At 42.0% G+C, this 21,303-nt stretch overlaps 1 long non-coding RNA gene across 2 annotated transcripts in view; it reads right to left on the bottom strand.

Annotated features, from left to right (window-relative positions):
- Positions 1–21,303, bottom strand: part of LOC125486623 — a 39,576-nt gene that overhangs the window by 6,299 nt on the left and 11,974 nt on the right. Inside the window, exons 1-2 of one of the 2 annotated variants that reach the window (XR_007265259.1) lie at positions 3,710–4,058; positions 2,107–2,205 (exon numbers count right to left, since the gene is read on the bottom strand). This is a non-coding gene — a long non-coding RNA (uncharacterized LOC125486623). Of the gene's footprint in view, positions 1–2,106; positions 2,206–3,709; positions 4,059–21,303 lie in introns of those variants that run through there. The other variant, XR_007265258.1, reaches the window with a different exon arrangement.

Here is a 21,303-nt window from a genome sequence, read left to right as displayed (position 1 = left end):
TATGGGGAGAAACAGTCATTTCTGAGCAAAGGATGCCACCAGATACTGGCTGGACTCCACCAGGGTCATCCAGGGGTGTCCAAAATGAAGATGTTGGCAAGAGGTTATGTCTGATGGCCAGGATTGGATGTAGACATAGCCATATTGGGGGTGGGAGGGGCAGAGCCTAGAGTGCCAAAAAGTACAAAAATTACTACCAGCAACTCACCCACATTTGTGAGAATGGCCAGGAAAATCCTGGACTCGGTTACATGTCAACTAAGTTGGCCCTTTCACGGGCTCAATGTTCTTAGCCATTGTGGATACCCAATCAAAGTGGTTGGACCCGCATAAGAGTTTATTCGTCAAATACGGGGATGACAATAGAAAAGCGGCGAGCACCTTTTGCAATACACAGACTCCCAGAAAAGTTGGTCACAGACAACGGGCCATCATTTATCAGCAAGGAATTTGAGTATTTCCAAAAGTTGAAAGACATTCAGCATATAAGGACAGATCCATACCATCCATCATCCAATGGTTCTGCCAGAAAAGGTAGTCCAAATTTTGAAGGCAGGATTTCAGAAACAACCTACACTTTCACTCAATTCCAAACTGTGCCGGTTCCTATTTGATTATTGGACCACTCCTCATGTATTATAGGGGATAGCTCCAGCAGAGTGGCTAAGGGGGAGAAAACTCTGCACCAGGTTAAATCTGATCTTTCCGGACCCGGGGTTGGGAGGTTGGTGAAGCAGCATCAGGAGTGCCAATGCTGGTCACAAGTCTTCTCTAAGTGAGAGAGACAGTTTACTTCAGGGGACAAAGTTTGGTGCCAAAACTACGGAAATGCCCCTACATGGGTAAGAGGCATGGTTGACACAAGGTCAGGTCCTCTAACATACAAAGTTTGGGTAGGTGAGGCGCTCCTGAATAAACAATGGACCACATTGAAGCCGCAAACTCGCAAGCTGGGCTGGAGGTGAACATGTCCGTTCCCTCAGAATAGCTGGAAAGGCTGTTGGAACCCATGGGTTCTCCTCCTCCATCTAGTGTCGAAGAAACCTCACAGATGGACATGGCAGAAATTGCAGCCTCGACGCCTTTATCACCTAAAGAAGAGGATGAATTTCTTCCAAGTTGCTCTGGGCGCAAGAGGTGGTGTATGTTCTGGTACATGTTCCCCGTATCTGAGGCTGAGTCGGAGGAATCGGAGCCGGTGTGAAAATGTCTCAGCAGAGGCTACAAGAAAAGGAACTGGCCTACATCCCTGGACTTAGAGGAGGAGGGATGTAGTGATTGTAATGATGTTAGCCAGGTGGACCTCATAGAATATGAGTTCCCTGATTGGTGCAGTTAACCTCGTCCAATCAGACAGTCCTGGCTGACAGACATAAACAGAAGTGTCAGAGGCTCTGTTCACTCTAAGAGCTGTGTCAAGTACTATGCACATGTAAATAAAGGGTGACTTGGTGATGGGATACCAGCCTCTGTGAGTTCGTTCAAAGACTGCTCACATATCACATTGAGCATTAACATTAGGCTCCATGAGGTACACCTGCAAGGGAAATTAAAGGCTCAGAAAATAAATGGAAACCTAGGCTGTAGAATTAAGAACACTTCAGAAAGTATTTAAGCTTAAAACAGACAAATTTAAAGAAATCTAGTGGAAAAGTCTAGTAGAAGAAATGTCAGGAAAAATTTAAGATTTAAAAGGCTTGGGGCTCAACGAATCATGACTAGGTGTCATAGATTAAAAATAAGGGGTTATCCACTTAAAACAGATATGGAGAAATAACTACCCCACAGGGTTGTGAGCCAATGAAATTCTCTTCCTCAAAAGGCATCGGATGCAGAATCTTTAAATATTTTTAAGGCAGAGGTAGATTGATTCTTGTTTTCCAAGGGAGATGAGCAATATTGGGATATGCAATAATGTAGATTTGAGGTTAAAATTATATCAACTGTGATCTTGTTGAATGGCAGAGAAGACTCAAAGGACCGAGTGGCCTATAACTTGTACCTTGTTCATATGTTCATAATACATCCAAGAGACTACAGACATGTTTGAAGGTGACCTAAATATTTTGATAATTAGTTCAATGTTAGAACAAATAAAATTCTTACATGAGAAAGATTTGACAGAAGAATTTAGCTTCCAGGAGAATCAGTAGACAATCTCGTCAATGGCCTCTATGGATGAATGAAAATCTCTCTGAATGTGACCTTTGAAAAAAAAATCAGAAAGATTCATAGACAATTCCTGACAGGAGAAGATCAACAGCGCCTCAAGAGGACAACTGGATTTATTGACTTTTTAAGTATTGGACACTCTAAGGAGGCAGGAGGCAAGAGGCAAGCCGACACAAAGAACAAACCAATACCTGATGCAAAAATCAGTTCCAGCACCATGGGACAATAAAGGCTCACAGACACAGACAATGTCCAGCTGCCAAAAAGGATTGCACATTTACAGAAATGTAAATCACTTCCAAAAGATGTGCAGAAGTAAGACAATGTTTCTGAATACTGAATCCTGGTGGTCATACATGTAAAGAGGTCTACAAAATAGTACACCCACTACCTTTAGAAAAGACACTTGCATTTGAAAAGATACTTCTGTTGGAGAAGATTCTAGAGGCATGCTTAGGGGAACTTACTAATTTAGACAAACCCAGAAAGGATGGAACTTGTCTATGTCAATGCACACCCTGTTGATTTTGTTCTTTATTCAAAAGCAAGTGTTACTACCCTGAAAGAACATCATTTACCATGACTGGAGAAGCAAAGTTACACCCTACTGAGATATGACTACATGACATAGATGGAATCACTATCAGAAGCATGAATGCTGCAAGTTACGCCATGACATTAAGCATATTAGAGAATCGAAAATGGTTCTGTTGCTCTCTGCCAACCAACTTCATTTCTGAGCCTGAATGCATATCTTGACCTCAACATAGACATGGTTGGCCGAAGGGCCTGTTTCTATGCTGTATGACTCTATGATTCTATATTTTCCTACACTTGGAGTATTGTGATCAGATTTGCATTACACATTAAGAAGACATATTGGCCTTGGAAGGAGTACAACATTGGTTTACAAGAATGATACCTGGAATTCAGGGATTATGCTATGAAAAGAGATTATACAAATTAAGCTTGTTTTCTCTAGAAATTAGAAGGTTATGGGATGATCTGGTCAAAGTCTTCCAGAGAGGGGAAAGATTTAGAAAGGACCTAATGGGTACTTTTTCATACAGAGGGTGGCACGTATATGGAACGAGCTGCTAGAGGAAGTGGGGGAGGTGGTTACAAGTACAACATTTAAAAAGCATCTGAATGGGTATATGAAAAGGAAGGGTTTAGAGAGATATGGGCCAAATGCAGGCAAATAAGACTAGGTCAGATTGGGATGTCTGGTCGGTATGGAGGAGTTGAACCAAAGGGTTTGTTTCCATGCTGTATGACTCTATAACCGTATATATATATCATTAGAAAGATTTGGAGGGGGTGGTAAACTTCCCAGAGAACAACTGGTCCAGAAGCAAACAATTGTCCAACCACTTGTCCGGAAACAAACCATTATTAACCAACCAGACAAGGAGCAACCAGTAAATGACTTCATCAATCTTCCCAGAATAATGGCAGAACTCAAACAACTGAAGCAGTCCAATGACGTCACTTACTTTGTAATAAGACAGCTGTGAACAGAAAGTAAGTCACATACTTGACAAGACTGGTGGAAATGTGCAATCATCTATCTTCTAAAACAGAGCTGATAATTCCAGTGGCAGTGATTGTGCTGAGGGAGCAGCGATCTTTCAGTCTCACAACTGAGAGTCTGAAAAGGTTTATTTCACCAGGAAACCTATAAAGAAAATCACCAAATTTATGCAGCAATTAAAGTGTTAAAATTTGAAACAGAACTAAGCAGTTTGAGAATGTGTAATGTCACCAGGAGCATGTTCTCAGATAACATAGCAAATAGGTGTGAAATGGCCTTACAACTCCAATAACTGTGATGTTATTTATACTTCAAATTAGACCTCTTGAAAGAGGGGTTTGTTACGATTCTCAAAAATTTTTGAAATACAATATTTAACAATATAAAAAAAGCTAGGATTTGGCAGGATACAAGGAGAAAATTCTTAAAGCTAGAATTAAATTTTAAAAATCACATGCCAGACCAGAGCAGCAATTCTGTTTGACTGTCAAGAGTTGGGATCCTTGAGCTGGAATTTCCTCTTACAAGTTGAGACAATAATGCTCCATCCTATTAAGAAAATATACTGGACTATGAGCATAACCTTCTTCACATTTATTTGTTTCGATATCTAATTACTTCAAAAGGTAGTTTTAAAAACTGTGAAACTAAAGTTAAATTGTCATGTTAAGACAATCTCTAATTACCATATACTCTGTGATATAGTAATCCAGATTTGAGTCTTACAATTAAAATTCATAAGCGAGTATTAAAAGATTGCAGTTTTATGCTTAATTCCTCACAAATACATGAACAGATAACAATATCCTACAATTCTTAAGTTTGGATTACACACACAGATATTAGTTACCTTAGGCAAGTTGTTTTTTTCTCTAACATATCAATAGATGTATTCTATCCAGAGATAATTTTGTGGGTCTGACACCTCCTAAGCAACATTCCCTCTAAGATGCCCTGTTGCTCAGCATGCCGATCATGACATTGACTTCCAGTTCCTGATGTTGCTGCCATGCATGAGCCTCAGAAGCTCACACAGACCGTAAGAAAATTAGATGGAAAGCTACTCCTAAGGGGTGGACATTTCACTGTAGGACACAGTCTATAGCTGGTAATTTACATACTCATCTTAAATTTCTCTTCATTGAGGTTTTAGGCTAACAATAAATTTGACTGAATAAATCTAATTTTCCAGGAATGTAAAGATAGGAGAACCATTGACAAAATAACCACAATGGGTGACTGAAGATGTCCAACCTGGTCAATAACGAGACAGAAAGATGGAGAAGAGGTGAGTTGTGTATTTCTCATGGCAGCAAGACAAATATCCATACATTCAAGAAGAAGAACTAGTCTGGTTTAAAGCATCCAAGACACTCAGTTCTCGTAATCCACTGATTTTGCTACCTGTGGATCTGCTTTTTAGCTAGATTGGCCCCAGATCCCATTTCAATTTTTTCCTGTTATGTCATCGAGTTCCACACACTGACTGCCTTGATAAACATTGTGCATCCTTTTCAGAACACGGGAGATATCTGCATATTTTGTTATGTACAGGTCCATGCCCCTATCCCTTGCACATAACAAAGCCTGATTATTCTGCATAAAAGAAACAACCTCTTCCAATTAGAAAGATACTGCCTTGTTTAGAAATCCAGAATACTACAAAGAGAACAGTATTTGCTTCAATTTGATGGATTTTTTCCAGGATAGACATTCAAGAGATGAAAGATACACCAGATGATACTATAGGACAACTCCTGAGTTAGCAGAGAAGATATCATTCACAAAAGAAATTCAGGAGATTAAAGGTCAGTTCTGAAGATGTCATACAGGATTTGAAATGTTTACTCTGTTTCTCTCTCCAGAGATGCTGCCAGCCCTGCTGAACTTCTCTAGCATTCTTTGAGTTTGTCCCATAATGAGATCATTTATTTTGAAGATGTTTGGGAAGGAGTATTGATTTGGACATTTGGAGAAATCACTTCTCCTCTTCAAATAGTGTAGTGGGTGTTTTCACTGAAGAGGGTATAGTCTTAATTTAACATCTTACCTGAAAGATGGTATTTCTAAAGTGCAGTACTTCCTCATACTGCAATCAAATGTCAGCCTGCATTATGTTTTCAAATCATGGGGAAAAAAAACACATCCCACTAGTGGAATATGCTATAATGAGACAGCACATTTTCAGATAATTGGCAAAAAAAAGTAACATGATGGAAAACATTTTCTTGAAGTGAATTGTTGATTTTTGGAATGTGCTGCCTAAGTGTATGATAGGAGCAAGTTCAATCAAGTCATTCTAAAGTGAATTACACGGTCACCTGCAAAGGATGAATGTAGAGGGTTATGGGGAGAAAACATGGAAATGGTACATTTGAGAGCTGGTACCGAGACAACAGGCCGAATAACCATCTTCTGTGCTGTAACAATTCTGTGATTCCAATGTTTGACTTGATTCATTTATTTTCACTTTGAGTTAGAAGGCTTAGATTCCAGATCCAACCCAAAGGCTTCAATATTGATGAGGCCATGATGCCCTGTCAGAAGTGTTGTTTTTCAGATGAAACATTAAATGAGACCCCTCCACTCCTCTTTCAGATGAATGTCAAAGATTCCCAAGCACCATTTCAAAGGAAAACTGGAAAGTACTCTCTGCTGTCTCAGACAATGTTTATTCTCAATAAAATTAATTATCTGAACATATCATTATTGCTGTTTTTTGGAGTTTGCTGCGTGCAAATTGGCTACCTTGTTTCCTACATTACAAAAGTGAATTCAAAAGATACTTAGTAAACTGTAATGTACTTTGAGACATGTTGAGGTTGTGACACATTCTACATTAATGCAAGCCTTTTATTATTGAGTCAGAAGTGAGAGTGCTACCACTGTCAAAGCAATGTAAAGATATTTGCTGATATCTCTCTCAACAGAATTGTTTGCTGTCAATCATCCTGATTTAAGCAGAATAGTTAAGATATATGAGGTCCATATGCCACACTTAAGAAAGTGATAATTCCACACCACCCCTCCCCAGCCATCAACCTTGACATGTTCTGAGACATTAGCTGCTGTGAAACAGAAGTTTGATTGTGCTGATTAATTGTGTAATCAGACTTACTAATGCTGCGTTCCAGACTTGGTGGTGCCATCAGGTACTCAGTTGACCGGAGGTTAGGAATTGTAACTTAGTATATGTTTAACAAAACTGCAGTAGCTGAGATAACTGAAGAGCAGGGAGGTGCTTGTACACATTAATCAATTCAATGCCAGCAAACTCCCGAGTAATTTTTTTTACTGTTTGTACCCATTCTTTGTCTTCCCTGCTAAAAGTGATGTCTGTCTCTGGGGTTCATGCTTTCTCCTCTGTGAAGGCATCAGGTGGGGCTCAGGTGTTATTCCCTGACGTTGCTGACTCTCATTGAGGTTCAGGGCCCTTCTTGGCGAGGCTGAATCACAATGAGGTTTGCAGAGAAAATGAAGTTTTCTGTTGAGAGGTAACATAAAGACGTTAAAAGTGATGGACATGGAATGATAGTTTGCAAGGATAGAATAGGTTGATTGTCATTAACTCCACTGCAAAACAGTGGTTTGGACAATACCTGGATAAAGGTAGCTTTGGGACAGAAACAGAAGTTAAACCAATGCAGTTTAAGGGAAGGAATTTATGAGAATCTGCAAGTTAAGCTTGAACAGAGCATGTGAAGAAATTGGAGTAAAACTATAGGTGGATATACGGTCAGCAGAAAGATAGGTCAAATGCCTAAACCAAAACTTCCAGAATGCGTCAGAATAGAATGGCAGCTCCTTGTATAGAACACTGATGATCACTAACCTGAGGTAACTTTTCATTCAGGTCATTGTGTGGTTGTCTGAAAGGGAACTGAAATTGCTTCGTAAACTATTAAGTCATAGAGTCATGGAGTTATATAGCACAGAAACAGATCCTTTGGTCCAACTCATCCATGATGACCAGATATCCCAAATTAATCTAGTCCCATTTGCCAACATTTGGCCCATATCCCTCTAAACCCTTCCTATTCATGTACCCCTCCAGATGCTTTTTGAGTGTTATAATTGTATCCCTTTCCACCACTTCCTCTGGCAGCTAATTCCATACAACAGCACCCTCTGTGCAAAAATGTTACCTCTCCAGTCCCTTTTAGAGCTTTCCCCTTTCACCTTAAACCTATGCCCTCTAGGTTTGGACTTCCCTACCCTGGGAAAACTGTGCCATTCAAACTGCCAATCAAGACAGCAATTGAGGCAGCTTAGGATTTAAGCAGGTGACAAGATACTTAGGTGTATTATTTTCAGCTGAGCTTGGAATCCTGCCTGTGTACATACAGTAACCACAGAAAGTGAGAGATGCGTAATAGACCATCTTAAACAAACTGCAAATGTCAAGTGCCTGTTTGAGATATTTGTACAACAGCTAAGCAAAATCAATGAGCTTTGTGTGTACAGTCAAAGAAGAAGGTGAAGGATTTCCTCCTGTACAATACAAGCATTACTTAGCTAACATGGAACTTAAATCAAACTGCCATGGTCTGATGATGGTACCCTCATGTCATTGGTTATTGGAAAGCTCATAAAGAGAGCATATATCCCCTTTCATGTCATCACTTCAGGGGGACAGTGCTGAAATTGAGATCCATTATTTTCCTGGCCGTCCTTTTTCCATCAGGACAAGAGAGGAGACATACAGAAAAATTGGGAATTGTCTGTGTTTTGAGCCTGTTGATAAACTTCAGAATCTATTTGCGGGAATCTGACTGCGAACATCACCACAGACCTGCGCAGATCAGAGGAAAATCCTCAATGCAAGGCACTCCCTCACTATTGTATTGGAGTGTCAGTCTGAATTATGTATTCAAGTCTTTTCATGGAGACTTGATTCCGGATGCAAGAATGTTGTTACTGTATCAAGGCTGACATTGCTAATGAGCACCATGTATCTCCCCATTGTGAGTGTAGAATTATAAGTACACCCAAATTTCTGGTTAGCAACACAGCTTAAGATGAGAAGGTTTGGTACAGGCAAAGAGGGTCAGGCCACGTGTGAAACAGAAATTGTTCCTGAGCTATGGAGATATTGGGAATGGCACATCAAAGAAAAGAACTAGCTCAGTAGTATCAAGGTGCAAGGCTGGATGAACACAGCAGGCCAAGCAGCATCATAGGAGCAGAGAGGCTGACGTTTCGGGCCTAGACCCTTCATCAGAAAAGGGGGAGGGGAAGGGGGTTTTGAAATAAATAGGGAGAGAGTGGGAGGCGGATAGAAGAGGGATAGAGGAGAGGATAGGTGGAGAGGAAACAAACAGGTCGAAGAGGCGGGGATGGGGCCAGGAAAGGTGAGTGTAGGTAGGGAGTTAGGAAGGGGATAGGTCAGTCCAGGGAGGACGGACAGGTCAAGGGGGCGGGATGAGGTTGGTTGGTAGGAGATGGAGGTGCGGCTTGAGGTGGGAGGAGGGGATAGGTGGGAGGAAGAACAGGTTAGGGAGGCAGGGACGAGCTGGACTGGTTTTGGGATGCGGTGGGGGGAGGGGAGATTTTGAAACTTGTGAAATCCTCATCAAGCAGATGTTCACCTGCACATCTGCCAATGTGGTATACTGCATCCGCTGTACCCGGTGTGGCTTCCTCTACATCGGGGAAACCAAGCGGAGACTCGGGGACCGCTTTGCAGAACACCTACGCTCGGTTCGCAACAAACAACTGCACCTCCCAGTCGCGAACCATTTCAACTCCCCCTCCCATTCCTCAGACGACATGTCCATCCTGGGCCTCCTGCAGTGCCACAACGATGCCACCCGAAGGTTGCAGGAACAGCAACTCATATTCCGCTTGGGAACCCTGCAGCCCAATGGTATCAATGTGGATTTCACAAGTTTCAAAATCTCCCCTCCCCCCACCGCATCCCAAAACCAGTCCAGCTCGTCCCTGCCTCCCTAACCTGTTCTTCCTCCCACCTATCCCCTCCTCCCACCTCAAGCCGCACCTCCATCTCCTACCAACCAACCTCATCCCGCCCCCTTGACCTGTCCGTCCTCCCTGGACTGACCTATCCCCTTCCTAACTCCCTACCTACACTCACCTTTACTGGCTCCATCCCCGCCTCTTCGACCTGTTTGTTTCCTCTCCTCTATCCCTCTTCTATCCGCCTCCCACTCTCTCCCTATTTATTTCGGAACCCCCTTCCCCTCCCCCTTTTCTGATGAAGGGTCTAGGCCCGAAACGTCAGCCTCTCTGCTCCTATGATGCTGCTTGGCCTGCTGTGTTCATCCAGCCTTGCACCTTGTTGTCTCGGATTCTCCAGCATCTGCAGTTCCTACTATCTCAGCTCAGTAGTATCCATTGTTTTGTTTTAGTCACAGTCCTAACTCAAATCTCCCACATGAGACTCTTGAGCAATGAAGATGGATAGGTTGTAGAGGTGGTTTCTAGTGATCTGCCTAGTTGAATTACCCTCCCCACATGGTCTGCAATCAAATTTAAATAGCCCACTTACAGTTTACAATGAGGAGGAACCAATATTACCCATCAGGTCCAAACACTTCCACTGGACGTCAATCAAATATTTAGAGACACAGTTTAGTCTCCAATTAGATGGATTGTCTCAAGTACAACATCAGTTTAACTCCGTCTGCCTCAGATAGGGGAGTTCCTAACACAAACCCAAAGCCAAACTCTTTGGCATAAAATTAAATACATATTCTGAAATTTTGCTTGAGCTACTTTTGCAGGGATGGGGATCAGGGGAATATATTTAGAATCTTCTTCAGGAGGCTGAATATGTTGCGCATGAAATCAATTACACACAATCTACAACAGGAATAAACTTGATGCAACATGGCCTTTTCTCGGTCAAAATTAAATCTTAAGCAATTGAGGCTGAACATTCATTGATCGATTTTGTGCCTAGATTTGCTTTAATTATATTCATTGTAGGGACATGTATAAAATAATGGCTCAATAGCTTCCACAACATGTTTAGACTAGATAGAAAGGAAGTGTAAAGAAAGAGTGATCACATTTGACCCATTGCCTACCTTTGGGTGGTGGTGAAAAGTTAACATTGTGCAATAGATTGAACTGATTGACAGTCTGCGTCACCAGAGAAATTCCTTGGTAAATTCCAGCTAATTCACTTCTATACAAAAGAAATTCTCATAATGAGGGGAAATAGGATTTCATTGACTGGATTGTTGTATAACTGAGAGATATGTTTAGGTTCACGAAAGCCAAAGTAAAAATTTCCAGATGGTATTGATTTTTCTGTGCATTTCCAATGTCATTTATATGCCTTTTTCACAGGCTCTGAATGCATCCTAGGTGAAATGCACATCATGCCCAACTGACACAGGGCTGCTCAACATAAAAGGGGGGATGAAAATCACATTTCGCAGACCCTAGCTTTTTTGTCGGCACATGTGTGTTTAATGAACCAAATTTGAATACATTTCCTTTTATGAGTTATGAAGAAATCCACCTAAATGTGAAGTTGTTGTGAGAAAAGTGCAGCAACTTTCCTTAGGGCTGGATTTTATGGGGTATCTTTGCATCTTTCCCTATGGACAGAAATGTCATTGAGGAAGAATAAATGCCTCACAGATAATTCTCCACTAATAAGTTAGATGTGAGACTTCTGTTCTTCAGGGACAGGAAGACTGCCTCAGAGAAGCTGCTGGCCAGTTGAATGGCTGGCAGCTCTGTGGTCCCTGCACTGGCCACTACAGGAAAGATAGGCAGGCAGTCTGCAGTGGAGATTGTTGCTGGAGCCAGAAGCAGGGTAAATGGGTGGCAGTGCTGGATTTAGACGGTGTGAAGTTGGTAGGGCCTGGTGACGGTAGTAGAGGGCTGGGTTTGAGGTCCAGGGGAAGAATAAAAAGGGAAGTGTGATCTTGAGGGAGGGAGGCAGGCCCCGGTGAGGAGAGTAGAGAGTGCTTATGGACAGTGAGAGCCTAAAGAAGTCAGGCACGGAGTTTGGAAAGAGCCAATTGCCAAGAAATTGAGAGTCATGATTACCTTCAAGGCCATTGGGAGTGCATGCTTTTGCGTTCCCTTGGCTGGAGGTATTCCCACAAAAGGTTGCACAGCTTTGCCACACTCTGTTAGGACAGGTGTATCCTCCTCAACATTGTCATATCAAAGTATGTTATCCTGTACTGTATAGTCTCTCAGGTGGTTAGATCCTCAGCACTCTACACCTACTTTTTGCATCATAATGCCTCCATGCTTTGGAGCCATGCATGTGGTGAGCAAGGAAATTCAGGTTGCTGTTGCTTCACCTGTGTCTTACAGATGGCATGGAGCTGCTCCCATGTGGAAGCCCAGCTTGTGCACTAATATCAGATTGGGGTAAAACGACACAATGCATTCCTGTGACCATTAGCGGCTCCCTCCCAAGATCACTCTTCCCTTTTTACTCATCCCCCAGACCTCAAACCCAGCCCTCTACTACCCTCACCAGGGCCTGCCACCTCACACAGGCTAAATCCCTCCCTCCTCACTGCCACCCATTTAATCTGTTTCGGGTCCAGCAACAATCTTCACTGCAGACTGCCCACCTATCATTCCTACAGTGGCCAGCGCAGGGACTCCACAGCGGCCAGTCATTCAACTGACCAACAGCTTCTCTGAGGTGGCCTTTCTGTCCCTGAAGAACAGAATTCTCACTCCAACTTATTAATGGAAAATTATCCATGAGGTATTCATTTTCCTCAATACTATTTTTATCCTCAGTCAGACAAGCAAATGAAAAATCTATTCCAAAGCAACGTTGTTGCACCAGTGCTGTTTATGCTAGAGTGAGGCATTTCACTTCCTTCAATGTGGATGCTGGAGCATGTACCCAGAGGGTGACAGGAATTGTCTCACTCTCAGGATATTCTCCAAGGTGCAGGGTGTAGTTAGCTGCACACGCATGGTGATAATGACACAGTATATGTGAATGCTTAGCGATGCATCAACTAAAAGCCTACTGCCTCCTTAATGTGGAATTCAACTGTGACTGGAGAGGGGTTTTACATGTCTGTGCATGCTATTCTGGCAACTGTGATGATTTATTCTCGGGAAGTCCAGTTGTAAAGAATGTTTAGACCCACCTACTATTACACAGCTGGATATTCAGCAATGAATGCTACCCCTCTGAAAAAATGGTTTCTCATATCGTCCCATTTCCCAGAGAAGGCACAATGAGAGCTACCTTCAAGTGGGAACACTCATTGAACAGGCCTTCTAAAGATGAGGTTTAGGCGCTTACTGGTTCGGCAGGCTCGATACAGTATGCAACTGAGGTCCTGCACCTCATTCCATATTCCAGTGACCTTTTGTGACCTAATTATTGTGTGCCTAGTAAGAGGTTGGGCAAATCATGTCCTAGGTCATCAAATATATAATGACACAAAGAGCATGGAGGAGATTTTATGACTTTCTCAAGGTGCCTCTGTGAGTAGGCCAGCAAGTGCTCAGTTTTATACATCCTTTGATGCTGGCATGCTTCAGAATGGCTACTGTGGGTATAAGATGGCTGAATTGAAGTGATGGATACAGTAGGTGAAGTGTGCTACCGCAGCAATTTTCAGTGTTTTGTGAGCTGTTGCATGATGTTTGTTCCAAGGTCAGAAACAAACAGGGGTAAGTACCACATGACAGCAGGATACAGATCAATTGGAGGCATGGGCAGAAAAATGGCAAATGGAATTTAATCTGGACAAATGTGAGGTAATGCATTTTGTAAGGTCAAGTACAGGTGGAAATTATACAGTGAATGGCAGACCTCTTAGGAGTATTGATACACAGAAGGATCTGGGTATGCAGGTCACAAATCACTGAAGATGGCAGTGCAGGTAGACAAGGTAGTAAAGAAGGCATATATATTGCAACCTTCAAATAGTACCATGTAGGAAAGTCTCTGTGAGGATGTATCTCAGTGATTGTTGGGGCTGTAATGAAGTAATGAAGAAACTGATGTATTTGGCGTAACTCAAAGCTTCAGAATCCCCTTTCTTGGAGGCTCCACTTTCAGTACTGCTATTTAAAGGGCTAGGCTATTTTATTGAGAAATCTAGATAAAGATGCCCAGACATTACCCAGGACAGCAGATAATGTACATCAGGTGATGCCAAATTTAGGATTTAATAGGCAGTACGTTACTGGGGTAGGAGAACACTGATCAAAGTAAACAGCTCAACAGTTTGAGTTCTTGAGAAATAAAGAATGGGACACTACATGTGGTGAGGATATAAGAGGAGTGGACGGAAGTTAATGCCACACCACCAAGGCAAATTTGGTGTTATGGTGGCATTTAATCAGGCAGTGGGTAATCGGTGGAGATTTGTCACCTTCCTCTAACCCGATTAAAGCCTAGGTGGGAAGTCTTGTGAAAGGCTTTTCCCGACACAATCAATGCTCACTTAAGGCCTTCATCCCGCCACCACTGGTATTCACCCAGCAGGAGGCACGAAGCTCACCATGTGGGAAATCTGAAAAGCAAACTACAGTGGGTTTCTGGAATGCTGGATCCTTCTCTCAAAGACACTTTACACCTGATCAAGGGACTCAAACATCAGGAAGGGAGGTCTGCTGAGGGCTATCTCCCTGCACCTTTTGCAGATTCTCCTTCATCTTTGTAATCTCAGCTCTATATTCCTATCCAACTCAAAATCATCTGTGGCCTGGGTCCCTTGGCCGCCCTGGTGATGCTGCCAAGCAATGCATGGTTGTTGACCTCTGATTGACCTATTGTTCTTGCGGGAGAGTGGGATTTTCACCTAGGGATCTTTAATCTCAAGGAAGGCCTGCACTGCTCAATTAAGTGCCTAGTTAGCATTTAATTTGGTATGTCTTCCCAAAAACTTTCCTGCAGGTGGGCAAGATACCCGCCGCCTCCATTAAATACTGCCCAGTGAGTGTTGGGTTATATTTACAGAAGGAATAAAAAAGAAAAGTTGAGAGGAGAACAAATCACCATGGATCACGTAAAATAAAGAAAGACAGACAAGTTTAAAACAAAATCTTCAGTAACTTGTTGGCTGCTGCTGGCAGAACAATACTTTCTCAGTGCATTTGCGTATGTTGGGTGGACGTTGTTGGCTTTTAGATGGTACACCAAAAGTATTTTGCTGACTTCAGTAAAATGAATACACTAGCATCAGCATGAGGCACCTGCGTGAACATACTTACCGACAACAACTTGCATCTTTAAAAGAACAAAACATTCCAAGGCACTTCAAAGCAGTGTAATCAGACAATTATTATCATTGACTCAAAGAAGGAGACATTAGGACAGGTGAATAAAAGCTTAGTCAAAGAGGTACATTTTAAGAAGCTTGTTAAAAGTAGAGAGCGGGACAGAAATATTTGGGAAGGGAACTTCAGAGCTTTGGGCTGAGTCAGATGAAGGCATAGCTGCTGATTGAGGAGAAAAGGAAGTTTTGACTGCATAAGAGGCCACAGGGAGGGAATGCAGCGATCTCGTGAGGTTGATGGGCTATGGAAGCCTAGAGACGCAGAGACGTAAGGCCATGAAGAGATTAACCAACTATGCATCAAAATGTTGGCATAGCAACTGTTGCCTTTGCATGCTAATGGAATTTGCAGCCCAGTATGATAACTATTTCCCAAACACAGGCAATGTTTTGAGAAGGAATAGCAGAGGCTGTCGACAGTGACTAAAATTTGCTCATTTAGAAGCCTCGACCAAATCCATGTAAACATCTGTTATATTAGACCATAATCATGTTCTAAAGCTAAGATCACATGCCAAAATATTTCGCATTCATGCCCATTGTATTCAGTTCCTGATCCCAAAACATTTCTTAAATCAAACTCAGACTAGCAACAAGTTTTAGTTCAAGGGTTGTTTAGATTTTGAGGATTCCAGCTTCCACTGCTACGTGCTGTTAAGCTTTACACATTAGATGAATGTGTACAAGCTACAAGATGTCAGTTTCCATATCTGGCCTATGCAGAATTCACTGATTGCAGCTGGGCAGCAATGGGGTTTAGAATTAATGCCACACTTCTTATTAGGGAGTTGATAATTAGCAAGATCCTTGCTCAACATTCAATCAACTCTGCTGAAAAGATCAGCAGGAATCTCACAAAGGTGATGGATGACTCAACTGTTGACTGGAGAGCCTGTGTTTCTGTCTCACAGCCTCTTTTTGAGAACACCCACTGCACCTCGTGCCAATCAAGCACTTAGCAGGGCAGTGGTGGGTCTATACCAGGATCAAGAAAGTTAGAGGCTCACATCCCACCTACCAGGAGCTGTTGAAAAGTCAGATGCTAGCTGCTTCTCTATACTCAGCAGTGCCCCTGAAAAGGCTGTGTATGCAGCCAGTACCACACCAATCCATGGTCTTGAACAAGCACGGACCCAGACGCAGACCAGTGATGGCAGGAAAGGTGTTAGGAGCAAGGACAGGATTTGGTTGTCAGTGGGCTGCCATTTTCCCAATGTTGAAGTATTCAATGAGGCACTAAGTGTTTCTGAATGAGAGACACTAATTTCACTCAAGACACAATCAGACATAGGATTTTCTTATCCTCTCCCTGCATGGGAACCTCCCATTCCTTGCTTGTCTCTGGCATCTGTGCTATGCCTTTGTCTTCAACTGACAGGATGGCTGCTCATGGGCCTTCTTACCACACATCTAATTAGGATGCAGAATGGAAAGTGGTGAAGTACTTACCCACCAGTGCAAGTAAATGCCCTCTGACCTCTAAACTCTCCATGTTGGGGTAAATAAGATTCTGCCGCGTGTATGCATAATTGAAGGAAACAGGTTGAGGTATGAAGGTTTCTGCAGTTGAAGTCTGATGATGTTGTCAAGAGTCAAACATGAAACTCTACAGAAAGAACTTCATTCTGCATCAAATCTATGCTGATGGTACAAAATGAAAGAGTTATACTCTGCATTTAAGCTGCACTGCACCTGTCCTTAGTGTCTGAAGTAGGATTAAACCTGCTGTTTATTTTCCATAACTTACTGTGTGTAAAATTAAGTCAGAAAAGAGATTCTAATCCTGCAGGAGACATACTTTGAAACAGATTTAAGGTGTTGAAATACATTATAATTTGAATAATCTAATCAATGCTGTTCAGAATTATACAGCCTAACTTGATTATTCCAATATGCACCAAGCTGGTCTCCCACATTCTACTTCCATAAACTTGAAATCATTCAAAGTTCTGCTGCCCATACCTGAACTTGCAGCAAACTCCATTCCCTTTCAACCCTATGCTCGCTGCCCTCCATTGGCTCCTTGATTTAAAAGATCATTTCCTTGTTTTCATGTCCCTCCTTGGCCTTGCCTTCCCTGTCTCTTTAATCTTTACCAAATCAACAAACTTCTACAATATCTGTGCTCTTCTAATTCTGGCTTTTTTTTATGAAATCCCAATTATAATTGCTCCACCATTAATCTCTGTACCTTCAGGCGCCTGGGATCTAAGGAAATCCCTGCTCACTTTTCTTCACCTTCCTACCCTACTTTCTTTCTTTAAGACACTTTCAAAATTTACCTCTTTGTCCTAATTTAACCTAAAATTCTTAATGTTGCTCAATATTAATCTTGGTTTTATCACAGAATTATTACGGTGCGAAGGAGACGATTTATTCATCATGCTTGGACCAAGTTTATTATCTAGTGCCAATTTCCAGCCATTTTTCCTATATATCTGCACATTACTCTCCAAACAAATATCCAATACCCTCTTGAATTCCTTGATTGAACCTGTCTCCACCACATTTCCACATAATGCACTCCATACTCCGACAGATTTTTCTCACATCACCCTTGCTTTGTTTCCACATCACTTTAAAACTATACTCTTGTTTCTTTTACAAGCAGAAACAGCTTCTCCCTATCTACTCTATCCAGCATATCACGTCCGGAACCATTCTGGTAAATCACTTCCGCACTGTTCTCCAATGCGTTTATATCGTTTGTACAATGTGACACCCTCAAATGTACATTGACTGCCCCTGTAAAGTATTTTTGGACATGTCATTACTTTAACGATGCAATATAAATATGAGTTGTTGTTGAGGTGGCTGAGGTTGGTAGCTGAAGAACCTGATTCGATAACTCACTGAATACCAGATAAAACTGTTTTGTTGCAGGGGTTAGTGGAATTCCTGTTATAGCTCAGCCATTTTCAGAATCCTCCTCCTTCTCCTCCTCCTCACCTGTTTCTTCATTTAATACATACACAGCAGCTTCCTCCTGCTCATCCTCAAAGGTAGCAGACTGGGTTATAGTTTCATCCTTATCCTGTTGGAGGTCTCTCCACTGGGCTATGTTGTGCAGCATGCATCAACCGTTTTTATTTTCCTTTCCAAGGTTTAGAGGAGAGCTCCAACATCAAAATGCCAATGGCCTGCTCAATCATGCTCTTGCTGACAGCATAGCTGTCCATTATCAGAACCCAAAGTCTTAACGAGTAGCACTTGTTTCTAAAACACAACTCCAGCTCTATATTGGTTACTAAAATACATAAGGGAGTTGTGGCAGCTGCATGGAAAATTTTGTGCAAATCTTATTGCGGTCACATTGATTGAGTGAAAGTTGGCAAAAGTATCTGATTTCCAAATTGGGGCCCTCATTACAAAATATGCTGAAGAATGGGACTAGATTAATTTAGGATATCTGGTTGGCATGGATGAGTTTCCATGCTGTAAGCTCTAAGACTCTATGAGTAAAATCGATCATGCCCTTTGTGATATGAGAATGGATATGTTAGGGAGTTAGTAATGTATAGTATGATATAACAACAACATCAATAGTTTTGTGCAAGAGACTGAAGAGATGATGGAGCAGTCTGTGCTGATGAGAGGTGTACTTACAGTGAACAATATTATGTGCACTCATGTAAATAAAAGTTTTTAGAAACCTACCAGAATCAGTCAGCTGCCACTCCTAGGTAAAGAAAAACCATTGCAGGTCACATACTATCAAGAAGAGACAAAGATAGTTATCTCTCCAATGTGTAGAATAGAATCTTGAGTTATAACCCTCTAGGCAATACAAACCATCCTGTTCCTTAAGGGAGCCTGCAAGTTAGGTGAAGCCTTTGACTGTCTGAGTTCGAAATGATAAAATCCAAGAAAAACTGATGTGCTCCTCCTTCCATGAGCAAATGGCATTAGTCATATCCTTTCTGCAACTGTGTGCTACTGACTGTGAAATACCAGCAAGGTCACCTGAAGTGTTTTAGAAAGAGCCTGAGGTGTAGAAGTTTAATGTGAGTGTTACCTTCACAACCACTAGCAGGACATGGGAGTGGTTGGTGGATTGTGGCTCCAGTTGGTGCTGTAGCATGTGACATGTTTGTGATAATCTCTTGACTCATCCTAAGGCTCCTCCAGTTTTGTTTTGCATCAGATTAAAGTAGGATCACTTACATCTATAGACCCTTACCTCAGGTTTGTCCTCCTTCTCCTCCTCTTGCTTTGTGGTGCTGCCAATACACCCTCTTCCTCTTTACCTATGGCCCATCCGATAGCTATTCTTGGTTAAGGGAATGAATGACTTCTGTGTGAAAGGGAACCATGTTCATGTCCTGTGCTCCCCAGCACAAAGTGTCCTTCAAAAGCAAGAACTTTTTCCTTGCACTTGTGTCTAACTATCAGTGGGGGAAACAAACAATTGCCATGGCAAACAACAAATCCCACCCCTTAGTTCATAATAATTCATAGCAATTGAAGATTTTGACACATCAGAAAATATAAGCTTAAATTTAATACCACAGAAGGACCTCAGTTCTCCAAAGGGGTACCCTGCCTATCCAAAAAAAATCACTGAAACAAAGCGAAGACCTGGTCTGCACTACACACTTTGGTCACCAGACAATGGGGATACAAAAATCCGATTTAAATGGAGAAAGCTGGCCATTTAAATTACCAACTGTCTCTTGCAACCACAGTTATGTAAATCCCAAGAAGTCTACAAATCAATCCCAATGAAAATCAGCAATAACATGACAAGACAGCGATTTCTGATTCTCGAGGATTTTCGGCAGTTTTGCCAGGCTGACTGTCACAGGTGAAACCTGGACCGTCGTATTGTCCTCACAACTTGCTTTCCTATTTACCTTTGCATCATCTATAATTTTGGTTTCAATGCAATTGATCCATTCATCAAAGTTATTAACATAGATTGTAGGTAGTTAAGGGCCTATTGATTGCATTTGCCAACATGACAATGGCCCAATTATCCAGCTTTTAATATCCTGATTACATTTGCTTACATCTGTAAGAGCTTCCATAGGTATATTGTGGTAAAATAGGATGAAAGCTGTTCACACATCTCCAGGGAAGCCTTTGTCTATAAAGGATGCTGAAGACAAAGAGTCTGGTTATGGAATGAGTTTTATCCATTTGAATAACAGACAGCTTCATTGGTTCAATAACAGAATCCTATCACAAAAGTTCATGTATGAATCCAGCCAATGAAGTTAAAGACAATACTTGACATAAATAAAAACCAAAAGAACGGCGAATGCTGTAAATCAGGAACAAAAAAAAGTTGCTGGAAAAGCTCAGCAGGCCTGGCAGCATCTGTGAAGGAGAAAACAGAGTTAACATTTCGGATCCGGTCACCTTTTGAGGAAGGGTCACCGGACCCGAAACATTAACTCTGTTTTCTCCTTCACACTTGACATAAGTACGCCACCATGGTAGCTCTTATAAATTTTTTAAATGCAGTCTCACAGAATCACAGAAATGTGCAGCACAGAATGAGGCCATTTGGCACTTCATGCCTACACCAGCTCATTAAATGAACATCATTGCCTAGTTCCAATCTCCTGCTTTTAAATGAAGAAACCGCAATGGCTGGGTATCGAATCCAGGTCACCTGCTTGGAAAGCAGCTATGCACATCACTATACCACCAGCTCCCTTTTAGAAAACCATAATGACTCTGTTTGATTGTATTATGATTTTCTAAATATTCTGCAAACTGGATGTGTGTGTTGGATATTGGATATGTAATGCACCTGCATTGTTTCTGTGATTCTCTACTCTATGAGTTCCTGATCTCAGCTGGAATGCAAGACTCAGCTCAGTCTCTTCTTTCTCAGAGGAAAATCAGTGGGAAGGTGAAAATTCTTATTAAAAGGCACAGCACCTGATTGAGAGATCCAGCATCCGATTGTGGGTGGAGGGGGGATATATACAGAGGGCCACGCTACTGTCCTGGCTGCTGACTGCCCATTCTTGTGAGATCCCATTCCGCCATTACTCAGCTGTGGCCTGGGTCGTTAGTGATCCAAGGTCTCTCCCTAGATACATTGCCAGCAGCTTCCACTGGTCCTGCCAATACTATTTACAGTGCACAGCTGCCAGATTCTGATTGGCGGTGGCTCTTGGGGCAGGCTTCCATCCACATGCTCCTTGATCACTAGTAAGGCTGACCGCTGGTCACGTCATTCCAGCAGGCTTTCCCCGAGGAAAAGGCAATGTAAGGCCTTTTCTAACGCTCAAGCTAGCAGATGAAACCCCCATCCCTTCAATTAAATGTAAACTAAAGTTATGGTAAGCAGCCCCTCTACACACAATGCATTCACTCCTTTCTTATCCTCACATT

Source organism: Rhincodon typus, chromosome 31, assembly GCF_021869965.1.
Source record: "Rhincodon typus isolate 14 chromosome 31, sRhiTyp1.1, whole genome shotgun sequence".
NCBI classification, from domain to species: domain Eukaryota; kingdom Metazoa; phylum Chordata; class Chondrichthyes; order Orectolobiformes; family Rhincodontidae; genus Rhincodon; species Rhincodon typus.
This window is presented reverse-complemented; position numbering and strand designations above follow the sequence as displayed.